Source organism: Procambarus clarkii, unplaced genomic scaffold, assembly GCF_040958095.1.
Source record: "Procambarus clarkii isolate CNS0578487 unplaced genomic scaffold, FALCON_Pclarkii_2.0 HiC_scaffold_318, whole genome shotgun sequence".
Taxonomy (NCBI): domain Eukaryota; kingdom Metazoa; phylum Arthropoda; class Malacostraca; order Decapoda; family Cambaridae; genus Procambarus; species Procambarus clarkii.
In genome coordinates this window covers 232,125-252,521 of record NW_027189351.1, presented here as the reverse complement: position 1 = coordinate 252,521, position 20,397 = coordinate 232,125, and the positions used below count along the sequence as shown (strand labels likewise).

Genomic DNA, 20,397 nt, shown 5'->3' with positions numbered 1-20,397 from the left:
ACAAGGCCGAGATCATGGAGCTACTGACCTCGACCTCTGGGGTAGCACCCATCGACGTCGTTATGGACGTTAAGGGACCCCAAATTCTCTTCAGTAGTGCAGCTGCACTAGAAGCCCTCTTTACCACAACGTCGACCACTGCACTCGAGGCAAAGGGGCTAACACTCCTGCCTCCCCTCCAGTTCCAGGCTATAAGAACAGTATTCATCCACAGAGTGAGTGCCATCATCGCCGAACAGCCCATCACTGAGATCGTGAAGAGCATAAACGCTCTGAACCGGTCTCTCACAGCCATCTCGGCCCACCTCATCCAGCAGGGTGAAAGCGGGAGGCCAACCCTCAAAGTCACCCTCAAGACTCCAGCAGAGGCTACTCTCGCGGCCGACAACGGACTCAGATGCTGTGGAGTGGCCTGCACACCCCACCAGATCACCAGGCAGCGTTACTTCCGCCTTCGTCAATGTTTTCGGTGTTATCAATACACCCACTACGCCCAGAAGTGCCCAAACAGGCTGCAGAAATGCAGCATTTGTACTGGAGAACACCATCACAGGACCTGCACAGCCACCATCAAGCGCTGTCTACTTTGCAACGGAGAACACACAGCCGTCTCTCAAGACTGCCCCACCAGGCAGGAAGAAATAGCGAAAATGATCGACGCCAGACCTCGAAATCCTACTCCAAGAATGAAATCTTTCAACATTCAAGCAGAAGCCTTCCCAGCACTCCCGACAAGTGGTGCCGCGAGCGGCGCACAACTCAACTACTGGACCAGCAGCTCCCGCGCCAGCCACTCAAGGTCACAGACAACACCTCTCAACCCAGCCAGCCAGCCGTCCTCACTCACGCCGCCTGCAGCCACCCCTGATAGCACTGTTGCAGCCCTGATACACTTCGCAACGGCGCTCTCAGGCGAAGATCTCAGACTACGTTATGAATTACTGAAGGAACTGTACAAGGAGAACAACCTACCATCGTTTGTGATACCAGAGGCCATGTTCACCTCCCGCTCTACTACAACAGAGGCCAACCCTACACCAGCCACTCCTGCAAACCCGACTACGGCAAACGACAGCACCCCAACGGCTTCACAACCGATCTCAACATCTGCTGAATCAGCAACTGTCATCGCACCTGAACCCAAAGTGACTACCAGCATAGCAGCCCCGAAAATGTTCAACCCATACACTACTGTCATGAGTTTTGTCGAAGAAAACACCGACCCGAGAATGCAAGAATTCCACGTACCACTGCGGGACCCAGTATATGAACACGAGGACGGGGACGGCTGCGAATTGTCAGAATTCGACAATGAATCGGTCTCCCCAGTAAGCCTAGATGGTCTGCGATCCCCACGCAGATTCCTGATTCACGACCCCAAGGACACAGAAGAACCATTGTCAATCCTGGACGTGGAAGCACGTACAATAACGAAAAAACACAGAAACGGCGAGGAAACTGTTACCAGGGTAGTAACTGACATGAAAACCCTGATGTACAACAGCGTATGGCGAGCAGCAAGAGAAGAACTGAACGATTATAAAGTAGTGACAAGACCCACACCTTCACCAAGCACGCCAACAGACCAAACTCCACGCAAGAGAACAAGGAAGAATAACAAGCCTAGCTTCAACACCAGACTCGCCCGAAGGTAGCCGCCTTCACCCCCCCCCCCTCTTTAGGGGTATAGGGACCTAATTTTGCTCGTTTTGAGGTGGTGGAACCCCTGCAAGCTTCGGAGCAGACCAACGTGCAAGACAGAAGACGGAAGACTCCAGCTTCAAAGAAGAAAGAAGACTTCAGCTTCAAAGAAGAAAGAAGACTTCAAATCCTAAGAAGAAAGAAGACTCCACACGTCATGAGGAAAGAAGACCTCACACCGCCGCCCCTCCCTCGGGACCCTGCCAGCCAAGCCTAAGCCGACCAGGTGTTCAAGTAGCCTCATATTCAGCCGCGCAGCTGGGTCTAGCCCTGGCTCTATCTCTACAACTCCGACGCTTCCTCTCACCCAAGCTATTCTTCACCTATACCCACTTCAAAGCTCACCCGAAGGGTATCTTGTCCTATATTTAATTCGATTCGATTCGATTCGGCATTCGTCAATTCGATTCACACAACTTCAACACCATGACTGGACGCGGCAAGGGAGGCAAGGGACTCGGAAAGGGTGGCGCCAAGCGTCATCGTAAGGTGCTACGTGACAACATCCAGGGCATCACCAAGCCCGCTATTCGTCGCTTAGCTCGTCGTGGCGGCGTGAAGCGTATTTCGGGTCTCATCTACGAAGAGACCCGTGGCGTCCTGAAGGTGTTCCTCGAGAACGTCATCCGTGATGCTGTAACCTACACGGAACACGCCAAGAGGAAGACCGTCACTGCTATGGACGTGGTGTACGCTCTGAAGCGCCAGGGTCGTACCCTCTACGGATTCGGCGGATAAGAGCTTGGCTAATCCATCGATTCCACCCACCACCACCTCAAAACGGGACCTAATTAGGTCCCTATACTTTTTTACTGAAGGGCTTAATAGACGATAACATAAATTGTTTTGATATCAGCTAGCACATTGGGTCTTATGAAATCTATTTTTTATCCTCGCATGCTTAAAGGGACTCTGATTGGGGAGGGAGGGGGGGGGGGAAGGTTTGTTACGTTATATACTAGCAGAGCAGGATCATTGGTGGGGGGGGGGGGGTGAGGGGGAGAGAGAGAGAGAGAGATCTTTCCCAACTCTTCCTTTTTACATGAGTGAGCTACCCGTTTTATTCATTTTATCCTTCTCAGAGCTGTTTTGATAGTATCCAAATGATGGTAAATGAAAAGGGAGGACACGAATATCTACCCAGAATTCAGGACTGGCAATCGATATGCATGTTTGAGTGCGAATCTTTTTCTCTCTCAACTTAGGTATACGTTTATGTCGTACCTAAAAGCGAGAACCACACTATTGGGACAAGTATGCAAGGCCCAATTTTCCTAACAAGCACAGTTAATTTTGTTATTTTCGAACATTTCTTTCCAAATTGGTTTATCCAATTAACAGTATTATATTAAGATCATGAATTGCTGGGTTAGGTTAGGTTAGGTTAGGTTAGGTTAGGTTAGGTTAGGTTAGGTTAGGTTAGGTTAGGTTAGGTTAGGTTAGGTTAGGTTAGCTTAGCTTAGCTTGGGTTAGCTTAGGTTAGGTTAGGTTAGCTTAGCTTGGGTTAGCATAGGTTAGGTTAGGTTTGATTACATTTCTATGTTAGATTTAACTCAAATTCAAAACAATTGCAGTCATTCGGCTTGTTAGTCAACTTGCCTCTAATAGGGGCAATTTGTCTAACAAGACTATTTAGTTTTGTGTATATATATATATATATATATATATATATATATATATATATATATATATATATATATATATATATATATATATATATATATATATATATATTATAGCTTCAAGACTCCGAACCAATATAGAAGCATCAAGAGGAAGTGCTTGTGTTATGGGCCAATAGGCCTTCTGCAGTTACTTCCATTCTTATGTTTTTATTCCCATTGGTTCGTGTTTTATCTTGTGTAAATGTCAATCACCTTACCCAAAACTTTGGTACCATATCACCTCACCCATGTATATATATATATATATATATATATATATATATATATATATATATATATATATATATATATATATATATATATATATATATATATAATATACAGAGTAAATCTACCCCAAAAGTAATGATTTATTTGTCTACAAAACTAAACTCTTTTTGGAATCATATGAGGCCCCTCCACTGAGGGGGGAGGCCTGGATGTTTATTGTCATGTGTATTCATGCTGCTTGCATGTCGTCGTTTATTTTGCCTTTGTTGTTTTCTTGACAGCTTTCTTTGCCTTGGGTGGTTTGGGAGATTTTGAAGCTCTCTTTATTTTGGGCTTTTTGTTCCCAACAACAAGCTGCTGCTGCTGCTTCTTTTTCAAGGCTGTATGTGGTTTGTTGCTTGTGGCGGCTTTCTTGGGAGTTACCACGGCCTTCTTTGCTGCTGTAGATGGTTTCTTGGTTGTGGTGGCTTTCTTGGGAGTTAGAACGGCCCTCTTCTCTGCTACGGCCAGCTTGAATGATCCACTAGCTCCACTTCCCTTGGTCTGAACAAGAATGCCGTCAGCCACTGCTTTCTTGAGAAATCTTCGGATGTAAATGGCGATCTTGGCAGCCTCGACTTTGTTGTTGGCAACAACGTACTTCTTGATTGCTTGTAGAGACGAGCCCTTACGGTCTTTGAGTGCTGCGACCGCGGCTAGAACCATTTGACTAGTTTTCGGGTGAGCAACCTGGACGCGAGGTTTCCTGGTGGTGGCCACCACAGCAGCAGCCGCAGCCTTCTTGGTAGGCTTTGCTTCTACCATGATGATGATGAGATAACCAAGGTGATGAGAGACGCTCAGACAGTCACGGGGGAATGATGCTGCCGCCGCTTGAGCCGAACCTATTTATGTGCCGGCACGGTACAGAAGCTGCAACCTGGCAACTCGTCCACCAATCACAACGGTTGGTTTTACGGCTCCGAAACCTGGATCCCATATCTTCTCTAAAATAGAAGCATTTGTTCATGTTCTTTGTAAAAGTATCATAAAGCAGGACAGATGAGACAAATATCATAAAAACTGAAGAGCAGATGAGCACACACATGTATGTATTACAAAAGAAAATCCACAAATTCATTAGAAATTGGCAGGGCAGGCTGAGGAAGTAGGTAGATGTAAAATGTCTGTAAATGGCGAAAGAACATAAACCCAAGACTGAATAAACGATGTTAAATATCCATGCCAAGGAGACAAAAATATGTTAGGATACAATTACCATTAAGACACCACAAGAAGGTCCGTATCCTGCCGTGATGACTAAAAAGAGTTGGTTATTAGCCACAATGTGTAGGCAGTCTCATGCCAACGGCCATACCACGTTGAGAACACCGCTTCTCGTCCGTTCAGCGAAGTTAAGCAACGTTGGGTTTGGTTAGTACTTGGATGGGTGACCGCCTGGGAACACCAAATGCTGTTGGCAATAATGTTTTTTGTTTTGTTTTGTTTTGTTTCGTTTGTTTTTGTTTGAATGGCTGGCTCCACGGGAAATTCACGGAGTTGTGTGGAATAAGGCCTGGTAAAATGAATTAATATGTATGTCATGTTTAAAACAAACTCGCTTAATATAGTGTGTGAGGCTTTATACAAAAACAAACAACCAAAACAAAACATGTTGTGTATATATATATATATATATATATATATATATATATATATATATATATATATATATATATATATATATATATATATATATATATATATATATATATAGCTTAATCCGGGTTTGAACTCGCAACTCCAAGAATACGCATCACTTATATACACTTTACCACTGGACCACAGCTGCAGGACACTTGATGCTGAGGTATCAATTTAATGACGTAAATGCCATTTCCACAAATAAATGATAATTTAAAAGTATTTGTATGTACAAATCTTTTCTGTTTAAAAGGCTACAATATCAGTTACTGATATAATTTGTGTTAATGTTTCTATACCCACAGGAAGGCATGTTTTTGCTTATATGTAAGGGGTACGGAGAAGGAATCCACAGACCATCAGTCCCCTTCCCCCCCCCCCCCCTCCCCTCCCACCTACTACCACCACCACCACCACCACCACTACTCACCACCACCACCACTACTCACCACCAATCACCACCAATCACCAATCACCACCACCACACCTAACCGAAAACCCCCTAACACATCAACCCTCCCCCCAATCAACAGGCGAAATAATAACCCTCAAATGCCTGCCTGCCTGCCAGCCAGCCAATACTAACGGTCTTCTCAGAAAGAAAATCTCTTTGTATCTGTATTACTTGATGAAATGTATGATTCTAATAATGAAAATAAATTTTGATGTCGGTTGTATGAGCATAATGACCAATATGCACATGATATGAATGAATTAAATAGTGTAGTTTTAAGTAATTAGGTTGTAGACACATTAAGCGGATATGATATTTGACGCGTCCAGAACTGGTGATTTTTGGTTTAGTTTTAAATGCACCACCACCACCACCACCATTGCTTCCCCAGAGCCTAATTAAGGACCGGTAAAAGGAGTCAATATGTATGTCATCTATAAAACCAAAGAATGAATAAAAAAACACACACAAACCTACATAATAGTATTAGGAAGATTGTATGGCAAAAAAAAAAAAAGTATTATTCCCATTGGGTCGTTTGAACTCGCGACTTCCAAAACACCAGCCACACACCTTACAACCCAGCCACCATAGAGTTGGTATAATTGTGCAACTTTAGTTATAAAAGTAAAGTTTTCTCACATTGTATTGATAACTTAAAGGATTTTTTTTTTTTTTGCATGTACAAATCTTATTGTCTGTTCTATGAAAAGGCTTGATGTAAATTATGTATTTTTTGAATGATTGAATTGTAGGCACATTAAGCGGATTCGATATTTGATATATCCAGAAAAGGCGATTTATGTTCAGTTTTAAAATGCATCACCGTTAACGCTAAAGGACTGGTAAAATGACTCGATGTTTGTCATTTTTAAAATAAACACTAAAACAAGGCCCTTAACATATATAATGTTTGAATATAAATTGAATGCATATAAATACAAAGTGGGAGTGGCTGGCTGGCTGGCTGGCTGGCTGGCTGGCTGGCTGGCTGCCTGCCTGCCTGCCTGCCTGCCTGCCTGCCTGCCTGCCTGCCTGCCTGCCTGCCTGCCTGCCTGGCTGTCTGGCTGCCTGCCTGCCTGCCTGCCTGCCTGCCTGCCTGCCTGCCTGCCTGCCTGCCTGCCTGCCTGCCTGTCTGGCTGCCTGGCTGCCTGGCTGCCTGCCTGCCTGCCTGCCTGCCTGCCTGCCTGCCTGCCTTGCCTTGCCTTGCCTTGCCTTGCCTTGCCTTGCCTTGCCCTGCCCTGCCCTGCCTTGGCTGCAGCTGGCTGGCTGGCTGGCTGGCTGGCCGTAAATCAACTCTTAACAACACCACACCACACCACACCATCACTCATCACCCATCACCCACCACCGGCCCCAGTCTCCCAGCCTCTCTTATATACCCGAGCAGGCCCTTTAAATTATTTGAATTGTTGCACTTCGGCCAATGGCAGGCACGATCGCTGCTGCTCAAACATATTCTGGTTCACAAGTATTAATATATATATATATATATATATATATATATATATATATATATATATATATATATATATATATATATATATATATATATATATATATATATATATATATATATATATATATATATTCATGAAACACATTAAAACCTTGATCATTTATTCATTCATTACGTCTAGTGAAGAATTGCTTTTGTTCATTTGTATGATTAAAAATGGATAGAATATGAATTCTTCGCTTAAAGTAAAATATAAAATATATATTGGATTTATATGATTGGTTAATATTCCAAGTGATGCTGAATATCCCCTATAATTTTGTTTTGTTTGTTTGTTATGTACACATTCCAAATGAAATCAATATAAATGTTATTATTAATGTTTGAAAGTTGATTGTCTACTTGAATCTCTCTATTAAAGTGTGTGTGGCTCCGGATGGAGCCTGGTTATGGTATTTGTCGCGGTGGGTGGCAGAAGTGCTTACTTCTTCTCTGTCTTCTTTGGCAAAAGAACTGCCTGAATGTTTGGAAGAACACCTCCCTGTGCAATGGTTACGCCAGACAGAAGTTTGTTGAGTTCTTCGTCGTTGCGGATGGCCAACTGCAAGTGACGTGGGATGATACGGGTCTTCTTGTTGTCACGTGCGGCGTTACCGGCGAGCTCGAGAACTTCGGCAGCGAGGTATTCCATGACGGCTGCCAGGTAGACAGGAGCGCCAGCACCGACGCGTTCGGCGTAGTTGCCCTTACGCAGCAGACGGTGAATTCTGCCCACGGGGAACTGAAGTCCGGCCCTGCTGGAGCGAGACTTTGACTTGCCCTTCACTTTGCCTCCCTTGCCGCGTCCTGACATTGCTGCTGCTGTTGTGGGTTTGTGGTCTCGCAGATCGAGCTTCGTGTTATATACCCCGCTCAGAATCAAGGGAGCCCGCCACTGACCAATCAGCGCGCTCCGCCACGCGACCCGCTCTGAGCTGAGTCGCGAGCGGGATATAAAAGGAAAGCTCGACTTTTCATTGGCAACGGAAGCAGCAGCACGTCGCGCTCGCAGTGAGATCTAGGCGATACGCTGTTTGAGCGCCCCCGCACCTGCAACCACCTGCCTCTGCATTATTGCAGTTACATGGGACCACCGTTTTGAGGCATCTGACATCACAACCACCACAGTGATCCAACAGCATCGATTTAACAACAGCCAGAGATGCAGAGCGCTAGTAGCACCTGTTGCTAACTTGCAAGGTCAGGGCCGCTTGGTCGGCCCAGACGAGCATACTCTCGTGGTAACCCTACCTGGGGCCACATCCTTATCACAGCCATCTTCCATCCAAGGCAACACCCAGGCAAACTGGCACACACCTCTTTTTCAGGCAACGACGGCTCTTCCTCTCGGCGTGTTCACGGTTTATGTTACAGCTCTATCAGTGATATAACGTGCAAAGATACATTACCCTAGTGGGCCAACCCGTACTGCCACCCTGAATAAAACCAGGGACAGCTGGATGGCCTAACTTACGTAATGTGTATTGCCGTGCATAGCACTCTTTCTCTCCTCTGCTAAACATTTCTTCCTCTTCAGGCCGGGACCTACCCCCTGTGCGGTGAAAGTGCAGTGGGGTATTCGTCCTTTCCTCCCAGGTGGGGTCACAGCACGTGCTTGCGCCCTGTGTCTCCCTGCCTGGCTTGTTTGCTATGCCGATCCACTGCTAGAACCTCGTGATAGTGCGAGTCAACTAGCAGTGGGGGTTGCCCTTGAGTAACACCTTCAGGACTCACGAATACTTTGTATTTGTGCCGAACCGGGTTCAATTAGCCTGCTAGGAACCCGGAATTACGCCTCTGACAACCGAGCTCCAACCCACAGCTCACGAGCACACTGACCCCCCCACTGAGCTAATGGAATCGCAGTGATTGGCACAAGACACGGGACTGTCAGTAGACAGTGAGTCACAATGGCTCACTGTCTACGGATGACCTACACTGGGAATACACCCATAGACACAGTTGACTGCATCACTACCTTTTACAATGCCACTGGCACACCAGCCACTAACCATATAAAACATGCCAACACAAACACCATCAAATTTCTCATTGCCTCTGAAGACGACCTTTTTGCCTGTTTCAAGGAACCTACTTTCAGAAAACTCACACAAGCTTCACTTACTCCTGTTCTCACTATTGAACAAAAAACTAAATGCTCTGTACTTGTAAGAAATGTCGACAGCTCTGTCCTTTCAGCACCTACTACTATCAATCTCTCTCAAGACATCTCTCACAGGAATGCTATTACTGTAATGGAGATATACCCAGTGCCCAATACAAAACACCTCAAGATCCAATGTTCCTCCCCTACAGAAGCTCAAAAACTCTTGCACCATGGAATTAAAATCCTCCACACCAGCACTCCTCCCTATCTCATTAGTCCAGTTGACTATCTTCCTTTGCTGCAATGCTTTAAATGCTACAAATACAGTCATGAAACCCGGAAATGTAAAAGCCCACAAATTTGTTCAAAATGTTCTGTAGAAGGCCATTTTTACACTCAGTGCTCTGCCAACACTTTAAAATGCATCAATTGCCAAGGAGGTCATTCAGCAGTTGACAAATCTTGCCCTTTGAGAAAGCAAACCCTAAAATCTCTTCGCAATAACCAACCTCGCACTCAAGCACACCCTCATTCCTCTTCTTCAACCTCCCATAACCTATCTCATCACCAAACAGCATCAGCCACATCAATGTCCTATGCCAGTGTCCTTAATGCTTCACCTCACCAGCAACATCATCATAATACTGCACAACAAACTCAGTCCTCTCCACCTCTCTTCCCTCACCCACCACCTCCACCTTATTCTCCTCTTCAGAACCTTGCATATGAACGAGTCACTGCCTGTGTACAAGCTGCTTACTTGAAGGCCAAGGACGATGGCCGTGACTTTGCTGACTATCTTCCAATCTTTCTCACTCATAACGGCCTTCCTAGTATCTCTGTTCCTCCTACTCAACTATTGCGCTCTGCTCCATTCTCGCCTACAGTCCTCACTCCACAAAACACCATGACTTCAGCTGAAGAAAATACTACAGTTCCCCCACAATCTCCTACCAACCCACTCCTGACTGCTACAGAAAACGGTGCCACTGACCAAACAGCACATCCTGGACTATCCCAAACTGAAGCATCCATGTCAAAGGCACTTTCAACCTCTTCTCCCAACATTGTCCTCTCCACTTCCAATCTGACTACTAACACTACAACCTCTGATACCTCTCACCCGGTCCCTGTCAACAAGCCTTCTGTCTCCCTCCATCCCCCAACAACTTCAGTCATTTCTTCTGTAACTCATCTTGTCTCGTCCCGAGCCCGTTCAGCAACCCGTTGTCTTACTCCCACCTCCCGCTGTAAATATCCTACAATTCCTACCACCATCCTCCAAGATGCACCCTCCTCAATAACTGCCCAACTCATTGAATCACGCAACCCTCATGCTCTTGTACATGCACAAAACCCCACCAGCACCCCATCAAAACCTAAAAATTCATAAAGATCATACAGTTTAATGTGCGGGCATATTTCAACATTAGACACATGGTGTCAGATTTTATTGAGATCGAGAGACCTGATGTGCTATTATTAAATAGCACATACATCACGAACTCATATAAAATCAAACATTATGGCTACACCTCTTACCAGTCACCAGATGAAGCACATGAAGGAGTTGCAATACTCATCCGTTCTTCATACAAACACGAACTCTTACACACTCATTGGCTTCACAAACATTTCCTAGCCATTAAAGTTCATACACAAATGGGGTCTCTCATCATCTGCACAACCTACACCCGTCCTAACACCGACATTCCCATGCAAGATTTCATAACTCTCTTCAACAACTCTCACTTGCCTGTTTTTCTGCTTGCAGACCTCAATGCACAACACCCTACATTCCACCACAATACCACAAATCAGCATGGCAGACAGCTTCACCAAATATACACCCAAAAACATCTATTCTTTCTTGGCCCTGATTTCCCCACTTGTTTCACACATACAGGTTCTGGCCGGCCTGATCTCATATTCACCAACAGACACGGCAGCAACTTGCAACACTTCATTTCACCAGGGCCCATTACGGGCTCTGATCATATTCCCTTAATTCTCACAGTCTCCACAAATCCTATTCTCATCCCCAGCACTCCTCAATTCTCATACCATAGGGCAAACTGGGACATGTTCAAACAACACATTGATGACACTGATCTCACTTATGAATACAATGACAAACATCACACTGACATCGACACACAAGCACGCAACATACAAGACACCATCATTCATGCAGCAAACATCTCCATCCCTAAAACAGCACACAAACCACATTTCACTTTCACCCCCTCCATTCGCTCCAAACGCCTCTTAGCTTGCTATCACACTAGATTCTTACAAAACATACATCGTCATGGACAAATACTATGGGACCTAACAGCATTAAAAAACCATATCCTTAACAGCCTAGATGAAGACCACACAAAACATTGGAAACACCTTATAGAACAAGCAGAACAATACAGAAAACTGACACCTCAAGAATTCTGGAAACGAATCAAACGATTACAAGGATCAACTCACACACCGTTTAAATACCTTCTAAATAATAACAACAAAATCACTGATCCTGAAGCAGTTCTCAACATTTTTAAACACCACTGGGAACAAATCTTTCACCCACATCCTCCTGAACCATTTGCACGCCCCAACATTGAAATAGTCGAAGACTGGATACACCAAAATAGACAAGCAACTACACCAGACGACCTCATTCACCTTGAAAATCTCAATTCAAACACTGAACTACAGACTCCCCTAACTCTAGCTGATGTCAAGACAGCTCTCATGGGCACTCGTCGTAGAGCCCCTGGTGCGTCTGGCATTGGACATATCCTTCTTAGACAACTCCCTGCTTCTATCATTACTGCTATCACTAACCTATTCAACGCCTCCCTTGCCTCTGGGTACTTTCCACTCAACTTTAAGTCTGCCACAGCCGTTCTTATTCCAAAACCTGGGAAACCCCACACTGACCCAAAGAACTATAGACCCATCAGCCTTCTAGAGACACTTGGCAAAGTCTTTGAAAGGCTGATCAACCAGAGACTTAGAACGCACCTTGAACACAATGACTTACTCACTAACAAACAGTTTGGATTTCGGCCTCACCGGTCCACTCACGACGCCTTAAACATCATGACTAACTACCTCAGTATCAATCAGCACCAAAGACTTAAGACTGCACTCATCACTAAGGACGTTGAGAAGGCCTTTGACACTGTTTGGCATGACGGCTTAAAATTCAAACTATGCAACAACTTTAATCTTCCTCTCATCACCACCAAACTTCTTTCGAACTACTTAGACAATAGGACAATGAGAATTAAGTTCCTCCAACAACACTCTGACTACTTCAACTTAAACGCCGGTGTTCCCCAAGGTTCTGTTCTTGCCCCAACACTCTACATCCTATACATAAACGACATTCCTGACCCTGTTCATCACACTTCATTAACCATATGTTATGCTGATGATGTCTCTCACCTTGTCACCAGCAACACCATTGATACACTAACAAACAGAGCACAAACAGAACTTGATGTTGTCACTGAGTGGGAGTACAAATGGCGTATAAAAACCAACTCCAGCAAATCTAAAATCACCTACTTTTTCTGTAAAAGAACTATTCGCCCAATTCCTCTCAAACTCTATTCATACACTCAAAATCCTACTTATATCTCTGTATCTCCCTCCTCCACAGTCCTGGGACTCACATTTGATCGACAACTACTCTTTCACACACACATAACACAGAAACATGCAATAGCTCTTCAAGCCATGAAGAAACTATACAGACTTAGATTTGCAAAACCTGACACAAAAATGCACCTTTACAAAGCACTTATTAGACCTCTCCTAACATACGCTCCACTAGCTCTTTCTCTATCTGCACGCACTAACAAAATAAAACTTCAAAGAATACAGAATAGAGCACTAAGATGGGTACTCAACACCCGATGGCAAGAGTTAAATACCAGTCAAAGTCTCCATGAAAGTACTAACATTCCTGCCCTAAATACCTACTGGAAAACTCTATCAGACAAACAAATCGATAGACTACTCACTCATCATGAACAACACATTGATTTTCTCCTACACACTCTCAGACTACCACGAAACAATCATGACCTCTTCTCTACCATCCATGATCCTCTTCCTAACTCTGTATTTCGTTAAACTTTAGCTCTCAACACCCAGCATCCACTATCATTACATATTCAGCTCTCAACAACCAGCACAAACAATCCGTAAAAAAGTTCAGCCCTGACGCTCTTGAGCCAATCACTGTGATGTTGTGAGTTTGTGATGTCCCGATGTTGTCACTGAAAACACCCGACTGAGTCCCTGCCTCGAAAGCCGCAACCTAACGACACGCAGCTGGGTTTAGCCCTGGCACTTTTTCTCTTACAAATCTTCTTCCTCTCACCCCCCCTTATCTTCTTCTGTCCCCACTTCCAAACTCGCCCCTATGGGCATCTTCTCCTGTATTATTCTGATTCTGATTCTGGCATTCGTCAATTCGATTCACACAACTACAACACCATGACTGGACGCGGCAAGGGAGGCAAGGGACTCGGAAAGGGTGGCGCCAAGCGTCATCGTAAGGTGCTACGTGACAACATCCAGGGCATCACCAAGCCCGCTATTCGTCGCTTAGCTCGTCGTGGCGGCGTCAAGCGTATTTCGGGTCTCATCTACGAAGAGACCCGTGGCGTCCTGAAGGTGTTCCTCGAGAACGTCATCCGTGATGCTGTAACCTACACGGAACACGCCAAGAGGAAGACCGTCACTGCCATGGACGTGGTGTACGCTCTGAAGCGCCAGGGTCGTACCCTCTACGGATTCGGCGGATAAGAGCTTGGCTAATCCATCGATTCCACCCACCACCACCTCAAAACGGGACCTAATTAGGTCCCTATACTTTTTTACTGAAGGGCTTAATAGACGATAACATAAATTGTTTTGATATCAGCTAGCACATTGGGTCTTATGAAATCTATTTTTTATCCTCGCATGCTTAAAGGGACTCTGATTGGGGAGGGGGGGGGGAAGGTTTGTTACGTTATATACTAGCAGAGCAGGATCATTGGTGGGGGGGGGGGGTGTGAGGGGGAGAGAGAGAGAGAGAGAGAGAGAGATCTTTCCCAACTCTTCCTTTTTACATGAGTGAGCTACCCGTTTTATTCATTTTATCCTTCTCAGAGCTGTTTTGATAGTATCCAAATGATGGTAAATGAAAAGGGAGGACACGAATATCTACCCAGAATTCAGGACTGGCAATCGATATGCATGTTTGAGTGAGAATCTTTTTCTCTCTCAACTTAGGTATACGTTTATGTCGTACCTAAAAGCGAGAACCACACTATTGGGACAAGTATGCAAGGCCCAATTTTCCTAACAAGCACAGTTAATTTTGTTATTTTCGAACATTTCTTTCCAAATTGGTTTATCCAATTAACAGTATTATATTAAGATCATGAATTGCTGGGTTAGGTTAGGTTAGCTTAGCTTAGGTTAGGTTAGGTTAGGTTAGGTTAGCTTAGCTTAGCTTGGGTTAGCTTAGGTTAGGTTAGGTTAGCTTAGCTTGGGTTAGCATAGGTTAGGTTAGGTTTGATTACATTTCTATGTTAGATTTAACTCAAATTCAAAACAATTGCCAGTCATTCGGCTTGTTAGTCAACTTGCCTCTAATAGGGGCAATTTGTCTAACAAGACTATTTAGTTTTGTGTGTATATATATATATATATATATATATATATATATATATATATATATATATATATATATATATATATATATATATATATATATATATATATATATTATTATAGCTTCAAGACTCTGAACCAATATAGAAGCATCAAGAGGAAGTGCTTGTGTTATGGGCCAATAGGCCTTCTGCAGTTACTTCCATTCTTATGTTTTTATTCCCATTGGTTCGTGTTTTATCTTGTGTAAATGTCAATCACCTTACCCAAAACTTTGGTACCATATCACCTCACCCATGTATATATATATATATATATATATATATATATATATATATATATATATATATATATATATATATATATATATATATATATATATATATATATATATATATATATATATATATATATATATATATATACAGAGTAAATCTACCCCAAAAGTAATGATTTATTTGTCTACAAAACTAAACTCTTTTTTGGAATCATATGAGGCCCCTCCACTGAGGGGGGAGGCCTGGATGTTTATTGTCATGTGTATTCATGCTGCTTGCATGTCGTCGTTTATTTTGCCTTTGTTGTTTTTTTGACAGCTTTCTTTGCCTTGGGTGGTTTGGGAGATTTTGAAGCTCTCTTTATTTTGGGCTTTTTGTTCCCAACAACAAGCTGCTGCTGCTGCTGCTTCTTTTTCAAGGCTGTAGGTGGTTTGTTGCTTGTGGCGGCTTTCTTGGGAGTTACCACGGCCTTCTTTGCTGCTGTAGATGGTTTCTTGGTTGTGGTGGCTTTCTTGGGAGTTAGAACGGCCCTCTTCTCTGCTACGGCCAGCTTGAATGATCCACTAGCTCCACTTCCCTTGGTCTGAACAAGAATGCCGTCAGCCACTGCTTTCTTGAGAAATCTTCGGATGTAAATGGCGATCTTGGCAGCCTCGACTTTGTTGTTGGCAACAACGTACTTCTTGATTGCTTGTAGAGACGAGCCCTTACGGTCTTTGAGTGCTGCGACCGCGGCTAGAACCATTTGACTAGTTTTCGGGTGAGCAACCTGGACGCGAGGTTTCCTGGTGGTGGCCACCACAGCAGCAGCAGCAGCAGCCGCAGCCTTCTTGGTAGGCTTTGCTTCTACCATGATGATGATGATGAACCAACCAAGGTGATGAGAGACGCTCAGACAGTCACGGGGGAATGATGCTGCCGCCGCTTGAGCCGAACCTATTTATGTGCCGGCACGGTACAGAAGCTGCAACCTGGCAACTCGTCCACCAATCACGACGGTTGGTTTTACGGCTCCGAAACCTGGATCCCATATCTTCTCTAAAATAGAAGCATTTGTTCATGTTCTTTGTAAAAGTATCATAAAGCAGGACAGATGAGACAAATATCATAAAAACTGAAGAGCAGATGAGCACACACATGTTTGTATTACAAAAGAAAATCCACAAATTCATTAGAAATTGGCAGGGCAGGCTGAGGAAGTAGGTAGATGTAAAATGTCTGTAAATGGCGAAAGAACATAAACCCAAGACTGAATAAACGATGTTAAATATCCATGCCAAGGAGACAAAAATATGTTAGGATACAATTACCATTAAGACACCACAAGCAGGTCCGTATCCTGCCGCGATGACTTAAAAGAGTTGGTTATTAGCCACAATGTGTAGGCAGTCTCATGCCAACGGCCATACCACGTTGAGAACACCGCTTCTCGTCCGATCAGCGAAGTTAAGCAACGTTGGGTTTGGTTAGTACTTGGATGGGTGACCGCCTGGGAACACCAAATGCTGTTGGCAATAATGTTTTTTGTTTTGTTTTGTTTTGTTTCGTTTGTTTTTGTTTGAATGGCTGGCTCCACGGGAAATTCACGGAGTTGTGTGGAATAAGGCCTGGTAAAATGAATTAATATGTATGTCATGTTTAAAACAAACTCGCTTAATATAGATATTGTGTGAGGCTTTATACAAAAACAAACAACCAAAACAAAACATGTTGTATATATATATATATAGCTTAATCCGGGTTTGAACTCGCAACTCCAAGAATACGCATCACTTATATACACTTTACCACTGGACCACTGCTGCAGGACACTAGCTTGATGCTGAGGTATCAATTTAATGACGTAAATGCCATTTCCACAAATAAATGATAATTAAAAAGTATTTGTATGTACAAATCTTTTCTGTTTATAAGGCTACAATATCAGTTACTGATATAATTTGTGTTAATGTTTCTATACCCACAAGAAGGCATATTTTTGCTTATATGTAAAGGGTACGGAGAAGGAATCCACAGACCATCATTCCCCTCCCCTTCCCTCCCCACCCCCCCCCCCCCACCCCCAACTCCCACCTACTACCACCACCACCACCACCACCAATCACCACCAATCACCACCACCACCAATCACCACCACCACATCTAACCGAAAACCCCCTAACACATCAACCCTCCCCCCAATCAACAGGCGAAATAATAACCCTCAAATGCCTGCCTGCCTGCCTGCAAGCCAATACTAACGGTCTTCTCAGAAAGAAAATCTCTTTGTATCTGTATTACTTGATGAAATGTATGATTCTAATAATGAAAATAAATTTTGATGTCGGTTCGTATGAGCATAATGACCAATATGCACATGATATGAATGAATTAAATAGTGTAGTTTTAAGTAATTAGGTTGTAGACACATTAAGCGGATATGATATTTGACGCGTCCAGAACTGGTGATTTTTGGTTTAGTTTTAAATGCACCACCACCACCACCACCACCATTGCTTCCCCAGAGCCTAATTAAGGACCGGTAAAAGGAGTCAATATGTATGTCATCTATAAAACCAAAGAATGAATAAAAAAAACACACACACAAACCTACATAATAGTATTAGGAAGATTGTATGGCAAAAAAAAAAAAGTATTATTCCCATTGGGTCGTTTGAACTCGCGACTTCCAAAACACCAGCCACACACCTTACCACCCAGCCACCATAGAGTTGGTATAATTGTGCAACTTTAGTTATAAAAGTAAAGTTTTCTCACATTGTATTGATAACTTAAAGGATTTTTTTTTTTTTTGCATGTACAAATCTTATTGTCTGTTCTATGAAAAGGCTTGATGTAAATTATGTATTTTTTGAATGATTGAATTGTAGGCACATTAAGCGGATTCGATATTTGATATATCCAGAAAAGGCGATTTATGTTCAGTTTTAAAATGCATCACCGTTAACGCTAAAGGACTGGTAAAATGACTCGATGTTTGTCATTTTTAAAATAAACACTAAAACAAGGCCCTTAACATATATAATGTTTGAATATAAATTGAATGCATATAAATACAAAGTGGGAGTGGCTGGCTGGCTGGCTGGCTGGCTGGCTGGCTGGCTGGCTGCCTGCCTGCCTGCCTGCCTGCCTGCCTGCCTGCCTGCCTGCCTGCCTGCCTGCCTGCCTGCCTGGCTGTCTGGCTGCCTGCCTGCCTGCCTGCCTGCCTGCCTGCCTGCCTGCCTGCCTGCCTGCCTGCCTGCCTGCCTGTCTGGCTGCCTGGCTGCCTGGCTGCCTGCCTGCCTGCCTGCCTGCCTGCCTGCCTGCCTGCCTTGCCTTGCCTTGCCTTGCCTTGCCTTGCCTTGCCTTGCCCTGCCCTGCCCTGCCTTGGCTGCAGCTGGCTGGCTGGCTGGCTGGCTGGCCGTAAATCAACTCTTAACAACACCACACCACACCACACCATCACTCATCACCCATCACCCACCACCGGCCCCAGTCTCCCAGCCTCTCTTATATACCCGAGCAGGCCCTTTAAATTATTTGAATTGTTGCACTTCGGCCAATGGCAGGCACGATCGCTGCTGCTCAAACATATTCTGGTTCACAAGTATTAAATATATATATATATATATATATATATATATATATATATATATATATATATATATATATATATATATATATATATATATATATATATATATATATATATATATATATATTCATGAAACACATTAAAACCTTGATCATTTATTCATTCATTACGTCTAGTGAAGAATTGCTTTTGTTCATTTGTATGATTAAAAATGGATAGAATATGAATTCTTCGCTTAAAGTAAAATATAAAATATATATTGGATTTATATGATTGGTTAATATTCCAAGTGATGCTGAATATCCCCTATAATTTTGTTTTGTTTGTTTGTTATGTACACATTCCAAATGAAATCAATATAAATGTTATTATTAATGTTTGAAAGTTGATTGTCTACTTGAATCTCTCTATTAAAGTGTGTGTGGCTCCGGATGGAGCCTGGTTATGGTATTTGTCGCTGGTGGGTGGCAGAAGTGCTTACTTCTTCTCTGTCTTCTTTGGCAAAAGAACTGCCTGAATGTTTGGAAGAACACCTCCCTGTGCAATGGTTACGCCAGACAGAAGTTTGTTGAGTTCTTCGTCGTTGCGGATGGCCAACTGCAAGTGACGTGGGATGATACGGGTCTTCTTGTTGTCACGTGCGGCGTTACCGGCGAGCTCCGAGAACTTCGGCAGCGAGGTATTCCATGACGGCTGCCAGGTAGACAGGAGCGCCAGCACCGACGCGTTCGGCGTAGTTGCCCTTACGCAGCAGACGGTGAATTCTGCCCACGGGGAACTGAAGTCCGGCCCTGCTGGAGCGAGACTTTGACTTGCCCTTCACTTTGCCTCCCTTGCCGCGTCCTGACATTGCTGCTGCTGTTGTGGGTTTGTGGTCTCGCAGATCGAGCTTCGTGTTATATACCCCGCTCAGAATCAAGGGAGCCCGCCACTGACCAATCAGCGCGCTCCGCCACGCGACCCGCTCTGAGCTGAGTCGCGAGCGGGATATAAAAGGAAAGCTCGACTTTTCATTGGCAACGGAAGCAGCAGCACGTCGCGCTCGCAGTGAGATCTAGGCGATACGCTGTTTGAGCGCCCCCGCACCTGCAACCACCTGCCTCTGCATTATTGCAGTTACATGGGACCACCGTTTTGAGGCATCTGACATCACAACCACCACAGTGATCCAACAGCATCGATTTAACAACAGCCAGAGATGCAGAGCGCTAGTAGCACCTGTTGCTAACTTGCAAGGTCAGGGCCGCTTGGTCGGCCCAGACGAGCATACTCTCGTGGTAACCCTACCTGGGGCCACATCCTTATCACAGCCATCTTCCATCCAAGGCAACACCCAGGCAAACTGGCACACACCTCTTTTTCAGGCAACGACGGCTCTTCCTCTCGGCGTGTTCACGGTTTATGTTACAGCTCTATCAGTGATATAACGTGCAAAGATACATTACCCTAGTGGGCCAACCCGTACTGCCACCCTGAATAAAACCAGGGACAGCTGGATGGCCTAACTTACGTAATGTGTATTGCCGTGCATAGCACT

The 20,397-nt window shown here is 44.1% G+C and overlaps 2 non-coding genes across 2 annotated transcripts; both read left to right on the top strand.

The window, feature by feature from the left end:
• The first annotated feature begins 4,939 nt into the window (after positions 1-4,939).
• Positions 4,940-5,058, top strand: LOC138361362 (5S ribosomal RNA). Its single transcript, XR_011226928.1, has one exon. It is a non-coding gene; the product is annotated as a 5S ribosomal RNA (ribosomal RNA).
• An 11,623-nt stretch (positions 5,059-16,681) lies between these two features.
• Positions 16,682-16,800, top strand: LOC138361361 (5S ribosomal RNA). The gene has a single exon (XR_011226927.1). It is a non-coding gene; the product is annotated as a 5S ribosomal RNA (ribosomal RNA).
• Positions 16,801-20,397: the final 3,597 nt, after the last annotated feature.